Genomic DNA, 14,169 nt, shown 5'->3' on the forward strand with positions numbered 1-14,169 from the left:
TGTCCTGTCTCTGTGATCATTATATAGAGCTTGTGTCATGGCTGCTGTATCAGGGTGCCTCTCTTCTGCACCGCCGTCTCCCTGGAGGCGCTCCCTAGATCCGTGATAATGTGGGGCTCTGGATAGTTCAGCCCTGAGTGTCGTTGTCCTGTCTCTGTGATCATTATATAGAGCTTGTGTCATGGCTGCTGTATCAGGGTGCATCTCTGCTGTTCTGCTGTCACCCTGGGAGGAGTCTGCAGCATACCTCACAATTGGTTCCTGTGGAGTGCGGGCCCCGCCCCTTTCACTCCTTTTCCTGACATTTCACTATGAACTGAGGATCAGAGCAGCACGCCTGTCACTCACGCACAACCCCAAACCCTTCCCATACAGGCAGTGAGGTGCTCTTCCTACAAGTGTCTCCTGTGAGTAACCTTCCACTCGTCCTAGGATGCACTTCTGTGCTTTCTCAGGGAACTATATAAAACTGCACATCTGCAGTATATGAAGGACATTGCCGAGGCAAAAAAAGTCTATCTAGGCAACAGGATTAATCTAGCAACCAACTCACAAAGAGAACTCTTTAACATTGAGTTCACTACTCCACCAGGAACGCAGCAGGCGCCCCCCCGATACTAAGGACTGGGTGGAATCTGTAGCCTCCTACTTTCATGAGAAAGTTAATGAAATTCATAAACGGTTCCCTCAGCCAACGTCAAATGATGAAACCACCACCCCTTACGTCAATAGGCAAAACATCCCCAATATCCACTCTGCCATGCTAAAACAGTTCTCACCCTTGTCAGAAAAAGAGGTGAACCAAATTTTGTTGAAAATGAAATCTGGAGCACCGGGAGATCCTGCCTCTCCGCAAGTTATATCTAAAATCTCCCCAGTTCTGATCCCCATCTTAACTAACATTTTCAATCAATCACTACACCACTGTGCTATCCCTGATCACTGGAAGGAAGCAGTAATCAGGCCTATTCTAAAGAAACCTACGGCTGACCCGGATCAACTTGTAAACTACCGACCCATTTCCCTTTTACCACTCTTTGGGAAAGTTATGGAGGCTCTAATTAACAAACAGCTCATCGACCACCTGGAGTCCAACAAACTCCTCGATCCATCTCAATCCGGCTTCAGGGCGTTCCACAGCACTGAAACGGCCCTGCTGGAGGTCGTGGACAACATAAGACTGTCCTTGGACTCAAAAAAGTCAGCCATACTGATCCTGCTAGACCTGTCTGCGGCCTTCGACACCATCTCGCATTGCGTTCTGTTAGAGCGTCTTGCTGAGGTTGGTGTCGAAGGAGCCGCACTCCAATGGCTATCAAGCTACCTTGGCAACAGACAGTCCAGGGTCCAATTAGGCTCCCACACTTCCATTTTCTACGAAAATGATAAAGGTGTCCCACAGGGATCCATTCTGAGCCCGACCCTTTTTAACGTTTATGTTTCCCCCTTGGCGAACATCATCAGAGAACATGGTTTTGGAACCGTATCCTATGCTGACGATACCCAAATCCTCGTCACTATCAACCAAAACCCTGATGACATTAAAAGTAGGTTCAAAAACTGTATGATCAGTATACAAGAATGGATGACCAGAAACTACCTTATGATGAACGCTGGAAAGACTGAGGTCATGCTTTTCGGCAAAGCCGACCAAATTTGGTCATCAGACTGGTGGCCAGACTCCCTCGGTCCCTGCCCAGCCCCCAAGCCCTTTGTCAGGAATCTTGGAGTAACACTAGACGACAAGCTGACCATGTCTGAACATATCAGGAAAACAGTGGGAAATAGCTATGGCCAGATGCGAAGTCTGAGGAAGATCTTCAAATGGATCCCACTCTCAGCACACATGCTCCTGGTCCAGGGACTCATTGTTAACAGGATGGACTATGGAAATGCCCTTTTTCAGCCATCAACCTAACACTACTGAATCGACTGCAGGTCCTCCAAAACACTGCTGCTAGGCTAGTACTAGATCTACCCCCTCGTACCCCCTCAGCAGCCTGCCTCAGGACTCTGCACTGGCTCCCCATACAATAAAGTTCAAACTCTGCTGCCTAGTCCATAAGGCTGTTAATGGCCATGGACCTGTCTATCTCGAACAGAAGCTCAAGGCCCACGTCCCAAGCAGGACGTTACGCTCTTCCAGCAAAGCCCTTTTCTCCGTTTCCAGAGTTCGAACAGTGAGAAACGGAGATAGAGCTTTCAGTAAAACTGCCCCAGAAGCATGGAACTCCCTCCCCATTCAGTTGAGGTTAGAGCCCGATCACATGAAATTCCGAAAACAACTAAAAACCTGGCTCTTCTAGTCAGCTGAGCCCTCCTACTTCCTGGATCAGTTGGTCATAAGGATCCTTGCTACCTGCCAGCGCTCTGAGACCTTCGGGTGATTTATGTGCGATACAAATGAAATAAAATGGAAATGGAAATATGAAGTGCTGTACAATACCGCTGCCCTACAGTACACGTCATGCGACAGCCCCTGCACTTCTCAGTAGCGCAAGCTAAGCATTTTATGCGCAGTGGTGGCACTAGGCCATAGGACTTGCTATACGTTTAATGGGCAGCAATGAGCCATGGAGTTCAGTAAGACAGTGCCAATTCTTCTGTGCCGGGCATGCTATACATTCATTGGGACAGTGCCGCATCTTCTCAGCAGGGCATGCTATACATTCAATGAGACCGTACCGTCTCTACTCAGCAGGGCGTGCTTACATTTAATGGGACTGTACTGTCTCATCTCAGCAGGGCGGGCTATACATTCAATAGGACAGAGCCGTCTCTTCTCAGCATGGTATGCTATACATTTATTGGGACAGTGCCACCACTTCTCAGCAGGGTGTGCTATGTATTTAATGAGACAGTGCCGCATCTTCTCAGCATGGTGTGCTATACATTTATTGGGACAGTGCGGCCACTTCTCAGCGGGTTTTGCTATACATTTATTGGGACAGTGCCGCCTTTTCTCAGCATGGTATGCTATACATTTAATGGGACAGGGCCGCCTCTTCTCAGAAGGGTGTGCTATACATTTATTGGGACAGTGCCGCCACTTCTCAGCGGGGTTTGCTATACATTTAATGAGACAGTGCCGCATCTTCTCAGCAGGGTGTGCTATACATTCAATGAGACAGAGCCGTCTCTTCTCAGCATGGTGTGCTATACATTTATTGGGACAGTGCTGCCACTTCCAGCGGGGTTTGCTATACATTTAATGAGACAGTGCCGCATCTTCTCAGCAGGGTGTGCTATACATTCAATGAGACAGTACCATCTCTTCTCAGCAGGGCATGCTATACATTTAATGGGACAGTACTGTCTCATCTCAGCAGGGCGTGCTTACATTCAATGGGACAGTACCGTCTCATCTTAGCAGGGTGTGCTATACATTCAATTGGACAGAGCCTTCTCTTCTCAGCATGGTATGCTATACATTTATTGGGACAGTGCCGCCACTTCTCAGCAGGGTTTGCTATACATTTAATGAGACAGTGCAGCATCTTCTCAGCAGGGTATGCTATACATTCAATGAGACAGTACCATCTCTTCTCAGCAGGGCATGCTATACATTTAATGGGACAGTACTGTCTCATCTCAGCAGGGCGTGCTTACATTCAATGGGACAGTACCGTCTCATCTTAGCAGGGTGTGCTATACATTCAATGAGACAGAGCCGTCTCTTCTCAGCATGGTATGCTATACATTTATTGGGACAGTGCCACCACTTCTCAGCAGGGTGTGCTATGTATTTAATGAGACAGTGCCGCATCTTCTCAGCATGGTGTGCTATACATTTATTGGGACAGTGCGGCCACTTCTCAGCGGGTTTTGCTATACATTTATTGGGACAGTGCCGCCTTTTCTCAGCATGGTATGCTATACATTTAATGGGACAGGGCCGCCTCTTCTCAGCATGGTGTGCTATACATTTATTGGGACAGTGCCGCCACTTCCAGCGGGGTTTGCTATACATTTAATGAGACAGTGCCGCATCTTCTCAGCAGGGTGTGCTATACATTCAATGAGACAGTACCATCTCTTCTCAGCAGGGCATGCTATACATTTAATGGGACAGTACTGTCTCATCTCAGCAGGGCGTGCTTACATTCAATGGGACAGTACCGTCTCATCTTAGCAGGGTGTGCTATACATTCAATTGGACAGAGCCTTCTCTTCTCAGCATGGTATGCTATACATTTATTGGGACAGTGCCGCCACTTCTCAGCAGGGTTTGCTATACATTTAATGAGACAGTGCAGCATCTTCTCAGCAGGGTATGCTATACATTCAATGAGACAGTACCATCTCTTCTCAGCAGGGCATGCTATACATTTAATGGGACAGTACTGTCTCATCTCAGCAGGGCGTGCTTACATTCAATGGGACAGTACCGTCTCATCTTAGCAGGGTGTGCTATACATTCAATGAGACAGAGCCGTCTCTTCTCAGCATGGTATGCTATACATTTATTGGGACAGTGCCACCACTTCTCAGCAGGGTGTGCTATGTATTTAATGAGACAGTGCCGCATCTTCTCAGCATGGTGTGCTATACATTTATTGGGACAGTGCGGCCACTTCTCAGCGGGTTTTGCTATACATTTATTGGGACAGTGCCGCCTTTTCTCAGCATGGTATGCTATACATTTAATGGGACAGGGCCGCCTCTTCTCAGAAGGGTGTGCTATACATTTATTGGGACAGTGCCGCCACTTCTCAGTGGGCTTTGCTATCATTTATTGGGACAGTGTCGCCTTTTCTCAGCATGGCATGTTATACATGTAATTGGACAGAGTATACTATACATTTAATGGGACAGTGCTGCCTTTTCTAAGCATGGTATGCTATACATTTAATGGGACAGTTCTGCCTTTTCTCAGCATGGTATGCTATACATTTAATGGGACAGTGCTGCCTTTTCTCAGCATGGTATGCTATACATTTATTGGGACAGTGCCGCCACTTCTCAGCAGGGTTTGCTATACATTTAATGAGACAGTGCAGCATCTTCTCAGCAGGGCATGCTATACATTCAATGAGACAGTACCATCTCTTCTCAGCAGGGCATGCTATACATTTAATGTGACAGTACTGTCTCATCTCAGCAGAGCGTGCTTACATTCAATGGGACAGTACCGTCTCATCTTAGCAGGGTGTGCTATACATTCAATGAGACAGAGCCGTCTCTTCTCAGCATGGTATGCTATACATTTATTGGGACAGTGCCGCCACTTCTCAGCAGGGTTTGCTATACATTCAATGAGACAGTGCCTCATCTTCTCAGCAGGGCATGCTATACATTCAATGGGACAGTACTGTCTCATCTCAGCAGGGCGTGCTTACATTCAATGGGACAGTACCGTCTCATCTTAGCAGGGTGTGCTATACATTTATTGGGACAGTGCCACCACTTCTCAGCAGGGTGTGCTATACATTCAATGAGACAGAGCCGTCTCTTCTCAGCATGGTATACTATACATTTATTGGGACAGTGCCACCACTTCTCAGCAGGGTGTGCTATGTATTTAATTAGACAGTGCCGCATCTTCTCAGCATGGTGTGCTATACATTTATTGGGACAGTTTAGCCACTTCTCAGCGGGTTTTGCTATACATTTAATGGGACAGGGCCGCCTCTTCTCAGAAGGGTGTGCTATACATTTATTGGGACAGTGCCGCCACTTCTCAGTGGGCTTTGCTATACATTTATTTATTGGGATAGTGTCGCCTTTTCTCAGCATGGTATGTCATACATGTAACGGGACAGAGTATGCTATACATTTAATGGGACAGTGCTGCTTTTTCTAAGCATGGTATGCTATACATTTAATGGGACAGTGCCGCCTTTTCTCAGCATGGTATGCTATACATTTAAAGGGACAGGGCCGCCTCTTGTCAGCAGGGTATGCTATACATTTATTGGGACAGTGCCGCCACTTCTCAGCGGGGTTTGCTATACATTTAATGGGACAGGGCCGCCTCTTCTCAGAAGGGTGTGCTATACATTTATTGGGACAGTGCCGCCACTTCTCAGTGGGCTTTGCTATACATTTATTTATTGGGATAGTGTCGCCTTTTCTCAGCATGGTATGTCATACATGTAACGGGACAGAGTATGCTATACATTTAATGGGACAGTGCTGCTTTTTCTAAGCATGGTATGCTATACATTTAATGGGACAGTGCCGCCTTTTCTCAGCATGGTATGCTATACATTTAAAGGGACAGGGCCGCCTCTTGTCAGCAGGGTATGCTATACATTTATTGGGACAGTGCCGCCTTTTCTCAGTCACGCATGCTGTACATTTAATGGGGCAGTGCCGCCTTTTCTCAGCATGGTGTGCTATACATTTAATATGACAGTGCCACCTTTTCTCACTATGATATGCTATATATTTAATAGGACAGTTCCACCTTTTCTCAGCATGGTATGCATTTAATGGGACAGTGTGCCTCTTCTCAGCATGGTATGGTATGCATTTAATGGGACAGTGTGCCTCTTCTCAGCAGGCAGTGCGCTACACGTTTAATAGGACAGGGACACCTTGTCTCAGCATAGATTGGTATACATTTAATGGGGCAGGGCCGCCTCTTCTCAGCAGGGTGTGCCATACTTTCATCGGGACAGTGGTTGCACTAATACTTCCAATGGGACAGTGAGGATTCTTCACATTCATGCACCTACCTACCCTTGAGACACGCTCGTCCCGGCATACACCGCCCGCGGCGCGAGAGGCAGGAGCCGGGGACTCGCCCCCAAACTCTGGGCGTCGCCTCTAGGAGCTCCGGCGCCACACCCAGCGGCCTGCCAGGGCGGCGGCAGCAGCCTGGCGCTGTCAGATCTGCACTTCCGCTCGGATCCGTTACTCGGGGCCTGAGGCCAAAAAAACTGTCCCTGCACTCAGCACCAAGTTCACTTTTCACCCCTCCCGGCCCAGCCCTTCCCCCCCTCCCCTCCCCACAGGCGCACCCCGGAACTTTCGCGGCGCGCCCCTTCTTCATTGTGGAACACTGGGGGCGCGAGGGGTGGGGCAGTAACCTGTCCCAAAGAGACCTTCGCTTACCTCTCATAGCTCTCGCGCTCCTTGGGGGGAGAAGTGCCGTCTCTGTCTGGCCCCCTCTGCAGCTCCTCAGCTGCTGCGAGTCTCGGCTCTGCTGCAGCGCTCTCTTTCTGTTGAAGACGCTGTCTCTGCTGCAGGTATCCGTCTCAGCTACAGGTTCCTGCTGCGGGGCCACCCGCTGTGCTGCAGGTCTCGCCTGTGCTGCAGGTCCCGCCTGTGCTGCAGATGTCTCCTGTGCTGCAGATGTCTCCTGTGCTGCGGGGTCCCGTCTGTGCTGCAGATGTCTCCTGTGCTGCACTCCTCTCCCCGCTCCTGGTGCTGTAGGTTCCGCCTGTGCTGCAGATGTCTCCCGTGCTGTGCTACAGATGTCTCCTGTGCTGTGCTGCAGATGTCTCCCGTGCTGTGCTACAGATGTCTCCTGTGCTGCACTCCTCTCCGGGTCTCTGGCGCGGCTCTGCTCTCGGCTCCGGGCGGCGCTCCTCTGCTCCTCGGCAGGCTGGGCGAGGACTCCTCCGGTGCCCCCACCCCCAGAAGGAGGAAGTGAGAAGCGAGGAGGAAGTCTGCAGAGAAGCGCTCCGGCTGGCCCCGGCGGCAGCAACAGCGGGAGAGAGAGTGTGACCCGAGGAAGGAGGAAGTGCCGGAGCTGCTGCCTGTGTCTGGGGAAAGGCAGAGATGAGTCCTGCCCGAGGAGGGGGCAGAGATCAGTCGTGACTGGGGAGGGGGGAGGGGGGGGGGGGGCAGAGATTAGTCGTGACTGGGGGAGGAGGCAGAGATTAGTCGTGACTGGGGAGGGGGCAGAGATCAGTCCTACCAGGGGATTGGGCAGAGATCAGTCCTGCCTGGGCCTGGAGAGGGGGCAGAGATCAGTCGTGACTGGGGGAGGAGGCAGAGATTAGTCGTGACTGGGGAGGGGGCAGAGTCGATCAGTCGTAACTGGGAAGGGGAGGGGGCAGAGATCAGTCGTGACTGGGCCTGGGGGAGGGCAGAGATCAGTCGTGACTGGGCCTGTGGAGGGGGCAGAGACCAGTCCTGCCCGAGCCTGCATAGCTGCCAAGGTTTCAGATTGCTATGAGTGACATTTTCATAATTTCAGTGTTATCATGAGTGACATGACATTTCAATGACTATGAGTGACACTTTCTCACGAGCAACATCAAGCAAAGAAGACGATTGAAACATATACATATTAGAGGTTAAACCCAACTGAGGAACAAGAAACTCTAAAAAGATCTTAAAACTGCTGCTAGACACCAGAAATGGAAGGATACTTACCAACATGACACAGAGCCCCGCCCCCAAACAGGCGGGCCACTTGTTTCTGTAGGAAGCCTCAGCTTCCATGCTCGCAACAATCCCGGAGTGCACATTAGTGGTATCAAAAATGTTAACTGAAAGTACCGAGAAATACTGGCCCTTCCTCGAGGGGGTTCTGGACAAGTTCGGCTTTGGCCCGAAATTTCAAAAGTGGGTCCAACTGTTATACACGGAACCCAGAGCTAAGGTGAGAGTGAACAGGACCATATCTCGGGAATTCCCTGTCCGGAGGGGAACTAGACAGGGTTGTCCACTGTCCCCCCTCCTCTTTGCGCTCACAATAGAGGTACTGGCGGGCAGGATACGTAAAAACAAGGCCATTAAAAGATTTCGGAGGGGAGAAGAGGACTCCACGGAGGAGAAGATATCGCTATATGTGGATGATGTCCTGTTATACATTACACAGCCGGAAAGCACGATCTCGGAAATGTTCTCGGAACTGGAACGATATGGAGGGTATGCGGGATACCAGATAAACTGGCACAAGTCGGTCCTCTACGACCCCAGGGGGCTTGGACACTGGACGGCTCTACCAGGGAAATTATTGCCGACAATAGAAGGGTTTAAGTACCTCGGAGTCTATGTGACTCTGGGCAAAAACAGTCTTACGAGCAAAATATAGAACGAATAATACTGAACTTTATAGAGGACGCCCCCCGATGGAGGCAACTCCCCCTTACCATACTAGGGCGAGCAGCCATGTTCAAAATGATCTAAAAGTTAAGTAGAGCCAGGCACTGCTTTTGATAATGTTTCTTCAAAAGGAAAAAAAGTTTGTAGGTGCTCTCAGGTGTCGCCCATCACTCCGGGCGAGTGTAGATAAATCAGTATGAGTGTAGCCAATGGGTCATTGGAAACATCCCTGAGGCACTCAATGTAATGTATTGTTCAAAAACGATTTAGCTGGACAATCTTAGCTTTTTATCCATATAGTTCTTTTAATTTCTTATATTTGTTCCATCATTGGTATTCTTTTCATATCCATATGACACTGTGATTCCACATTAGTTTTCAACATTCACAAATGCAACATTTCATAATCCGCTCCAATGCATTTCGGGCCACCGCCCTTCATCGGGGAGCATCTATAACAAAACAATATGTAGGTGTAATCCTTATTCCAAACAACAAAGATAAAGCATAGAGATGTATGCAAATGCACCGGTTAAATAAAGTGCCCCTTGTTTTTACAATCACCGATATGTGCTCAACGTGATGGGTATAACTCTGGCCTGTGCTTGTAAGAGGAAGAGCTGTGTTTATAGACCAAAAAAACGTTAGTGCTTTAAGCGACGTGACAATAAATACGTGCTGGTATAGAAAAAGCTGGTTGAGTTTAAACGCGGAAAAGCCATCAAATAGAAGAAAGGTTCTGAGGTTCTAAATAATACGATCCCATGCAAAAAATAACCATGCTGACTACATGTGCGAAAACGCGGCGCTTTGGGCTTCGAGATACTTACAATTGATGGAGTTTCAAAACATTCCGGACGCCGGAGACGGCTTAGGTAACCGGTTCGTTTTTCGGTGTGTGTATATGCGCGCCCGTGTTTGTAAGGGTCATGTGATCGCTAGGGGTAAACACAAAGGGTGGACTATGCGTTCAAGACTAAAACAGGATGAAAGACTACGCTGCTTGCCTGTACATGCAGTGAGTGGAAAAAATATAAAGATGGTAATTATGATTGGTAAAAGTTAAACGTGGGATAAACAAGCTGGGAAAAAATTAAGCTAGGAAAAAATAAATACAATGGAGTGTAAGTAGGAATAAGGTCAAATCTGCATTCACGAGCTGGGTTCAGAACAGAACTAGAGGCATGAATTGCCTTAATAGTAGTCTTATATATAGCATGCAAATTCTACACGTTCGTTTAAGCCCGCAGGCTTGGTCGCGTTCAATTTGTAAATCCAGTAATTTTCCCGTTGTAGCAGCATTTTGTTATTGTCTCTACCCTCTTTTTTTTGGATGATTTCCAATGCCATAAATCTTAGTTGAGAAATGTTGTGGTTCATTTCCAAGAAATGTGCTGCAACTGAGGATTTTAAATTGTGGGTGCGGATGTTAGATTTGTGTTTGTTCAACCTAGTCTTTAATTTACGTTCAGTCTTTCCGACGTAAACTTTTCCGCACGGACATTTAAGAAGGTATATCAGATTGTTAGAGTCACATGTTGCTGTTACTTGTAATTTGATATTGTTTCCTCGCATTGGATGGGTTATCGTATTTCCTGGTATGATATTGTGACAAATATTGCAATTATTGCATGGTCTCGTTCCTTTTGCGATGAAAGTGGGTTCTGTGGGTTGTTTCAAGGTTTCACCCAAGTTTTTGCTCCTGGTATGAGCGAATATTGGTCTGTTTTTAAACATGTCTTTGAAGTCTGGTTCTAATACTAACATTGGCCAATGTTTAAGTATTATATTTCTATACTCAGTGGTTACATTAGAATATCTTGATACTATGACCATCCGGTCACTCTTTTGTTTGCTTGTTGTCTGATGTAAAAGAGTTTGACGATTCAATTTCTCCACTTCTTTGGTGGCTTGTACTAGAAGTTCCTCTGGATATTTTCTATCTCTGAATCGATCTTTCGTTTCCTCCATTCTTATTTTTGATTGATTCGGGTCTGACGTAATTCGTTTAACTCTCATTAGTTGAGATTTCGGTAGGTGTTTTTTTAGTGAAGGTTGATGAAAACTGTTGTAATGTAACATGTTGTTACGGTCGGTGGGTTTGCGAAAGATATCCGTTGTTATTTTATTGTTATGTACGGTGACTTGTACATCCAAAAATGTAATGATTTTGGGGTCTATTGTCCAGGTAAACTGGATTCGTGGGTTGGCTATGTTAAGGGTTGATAACGCCTGTTCCAAATTTTGACGTGTGTGTTCCAAAGAATGAATAAGTCATCGATATACCTTCCGTACATCTTGAGATTATCTTTCCATTGTGGATTTGTCCAAATATGAGACTGTTCGAATTCTCCCATGAAAATATTCGCGTAGACTGGGGCAGCGCTGTTTCCCATGCTGGTGCCCACTAGTTGCAGATACCAATTGTCCTTATACTCAAAATAGCTGTGATACAGTGTAAACATGACTAGCTCCATAAGAAATGTTTTCATGGATTCGTCTACTTCAAGTTTCAAGATGGCCTGTTCCATGGCTTCAATGCCCTCTTGGTGTGGAATGGTCGTGTACAACGAATTAACGTCGGCAGTGCATAGCCACAGTTGTTCATTTGGGTCTATGGTGATTGCCTCCAATTTCTTCAAAAAATCTGTCGTGTCACGGATGTAACTTGGTAAAGATTGAACGATAGATTGCAGATGACGGTCCAGAAATTGACCTATAGGCTGATGTATGCTGTTGCGGGTAGATACAATAGGTCGGATTGGGGGATCCATTAGATTTTTATGAATTTTAGGAACCGCATATATGTTTGGACTTCTTGGGTTGGATTTCAGTAAAAAGTTCTTAGTCTTCTGATTGATCACTCCCTGTGTTATTGCTTTGTTTACTATTTCAGTCAAGATTCTCATATATTCTGAGGTGGGATTCCCTGGAAGTTGTAAATAGGTGGAGTCATCTGATAAGTGCTGTTGGATTTTCTGATGGTACATGTGTGAGTTCATGATGACAAGGGCTCCGCCCTTGTCTGCCTTAGTGCAGGTTATATTCAGGTTGTTCGCTATTTTCTTTAATGTATCCCGGTCTTTTTGTGTGACATTCTTATGTTTGTTTTTCTGAAAGTTAATCGTTGATAGGTCTTGTCTGACCATTTGCTCAAATAAGTCAATTGTTTTGTGACTTTGAGGGGCCTGAAATGAACTGGAAGTTTTGAGTCCCATTAGTGGATCGGGTTCCTTTTCTACAGTTGCTGGCATTATGTTAGTAAAGAAGTGACGTAGTTTTAATTTTCTAGTCAGTTTGAATGTACTAACTTCTAGCTCGAGTAAATCCGTTCCTGTTGTTGGTACGAAGGAAGTGCCTTTTTGTAGCAATTTCATTTCTTGATCTGTAAAGGAGTGATCTGATATGTTGATGACTAGATCGTTTTTTTCTTGTTGTCTTTTTTCGGTTGGGCTGTACTCCTTGTTTGAGGTGGAACTGTTTTTTGTTTTGCTCCTCCTGGATCGTCGGGTTCTACGACCTGTTCTAAAAAATCCGTGTTGAGTGAACTGGTGGACGTACTTGGTGTTTGTTCAGTTGTAGTTCCTGATGTTGTTGGACCTGTTTTTCTCTGTCGGTGAGTGGGACAGTGTATATAAATAACAACGGATATCTTTCGCAAACCCACCGACCGTAACAACATGTTACATTACAACAGTTTTCATCAACCTTCACTAAAAAACACCTACCGAAATCTCAACTAATGAGAGTTAAACGAATTACGTCAGACCCGAATCAATCAAAAATAAGAATGGAGGAAATGAAAGATCGATTCAGAGATAGAAAATATCCAGAGGAACTTCTAGTACAAGCCACCAAAGAAGTGGAGAAATTGAATCGTCAAACTCTTTTACATCAGACAACAAGCAAACAAAAGAGTGACCGGATGGTCATAGTATCAAGATATTCTAATGTAACCACTGAGTATAGAAATATAATACTTAAACATTGGCCAATGTTAGTATTAGAACCAGACTTCAAAGACATGTTTAAAAACAGACCAATATTCGCTCATACCAGGAGCAAAAACTTGGGTGAAATCTTGAAACAACCCACAGAACCCACTTTCATCGCAAAAGGAACGAGACCATGCAATAATTGCAATAATTGTCACAATATCATACCAGGAAATACGATCACCCATCCAATGCGAGGAAACAATATCAAATTACAAGTAACAGCAACATGTGACTCTAACAATCTGATATACCTTCTTAAATGTCCGTGCGGAAAAGTTTACGTCGGAAAGACTGAACGTAAATTAAAGACTAGGTTGAACGAACACAAATCTAACATCCGCACCCACAATTTAAAATCCTCAGTTGCAGCACATTTCTTGGAAATGAACCACAACATTTCTCAACTAAGATTTATGGCATTGGAAATCATCCAAAAAAAAGAGGGTAGAGACAATAACAAAATGCTGCTACAACGGGAAAATTACTGGATTTACAAATTGAACGCGACCAAGCCTGCGGGCTTAAACGAACGTGTAGAATTTGCATGCTATATATAAGACTACTATTAAGGCAATTCATGCCTCTAGTTCTGTTCTGAACCCAGCTCGTGAATGCAGATTTGACCTTATTCCTACTTACACTCCATTGTATTTATTTTTTCCTAGCTTAATTTTTTCCCAGCTTGTTTATCCCACGTTTAACTTTTACCACTCATAATGACCATCTTTATATTTTTTCCACTCACTGCATGTACAGGCAAGCAGCGTAGTCTTTCATCCTGTTTTAGTCTTGAACGCATAGTCCACCCTTTGTGTTTACCCCTAGCGATCACATGACCCTTACAAACACGGGCGCGCATATACACACACCGAAAAACGAACCGGTTACCTAAGCCGTCTCCGGCGTCCGGAATGTTTTGAAACTCCATCAATTGTAAGTATATCGAAGCCCAAAGCGCCGCGTTTTCGCGCATGTAGTCAGCATGGTTATTTTTTGCATGGGATCGTATTATTTAGAACCTCAGAACCTTTCTTCTATTTGATGGCTTTTCCGCGTTTAAACTCAACCAGCTTTTTCTATACCAGCACGTATTTATTGTCACGTCGCTTAAAGCACTAACGTTTTTTGGGTCTATAAACACAGCTCTTCCTCTTACAAGCACAGGCCA

General features: G+C 46.0%; 1 protein-coding gene across 1 annotated transcript in view; it reads right to left on the reverse strand.

Annotated features, from left to right (window-relative positions):
• Positions 1-7,665, reverse strand: part of LOC147668217 (rho-related GTP-binding protein RhoG-like) — an 88,421-nt gene extending 80,756 nt beyond the window's left edge. Inside the window, exon 1 of the mRNA XM_086948694.1 lies at positions 7,060-7,665. The gene's annotated coding sequence lies outside the window, so the exon portion shown is untranslated. The remainder of the gene's footprint in view (positions 1-7,059) is intronic.
• Positions 7,666-14,169: the final 6,504 nt, after the last annotated feature.

This window comes from Lissotriton vulgaris, unplaced genomic scaffold (genome assembly GCF_964263255.1).
Source record: "Lissotriton vulgaris unplaced genomic scaffold, aLisVul1.2 SCAFFOLD_3746, whole genome shotgun sequence".
NCBI classification, from domain to species: domain Eukaryota; kingdom Metazoa; phylum Chordata; class Amphibia; order Caudata; family Salamandridae; genus Lissotriton; species Lissotriton vulgaris.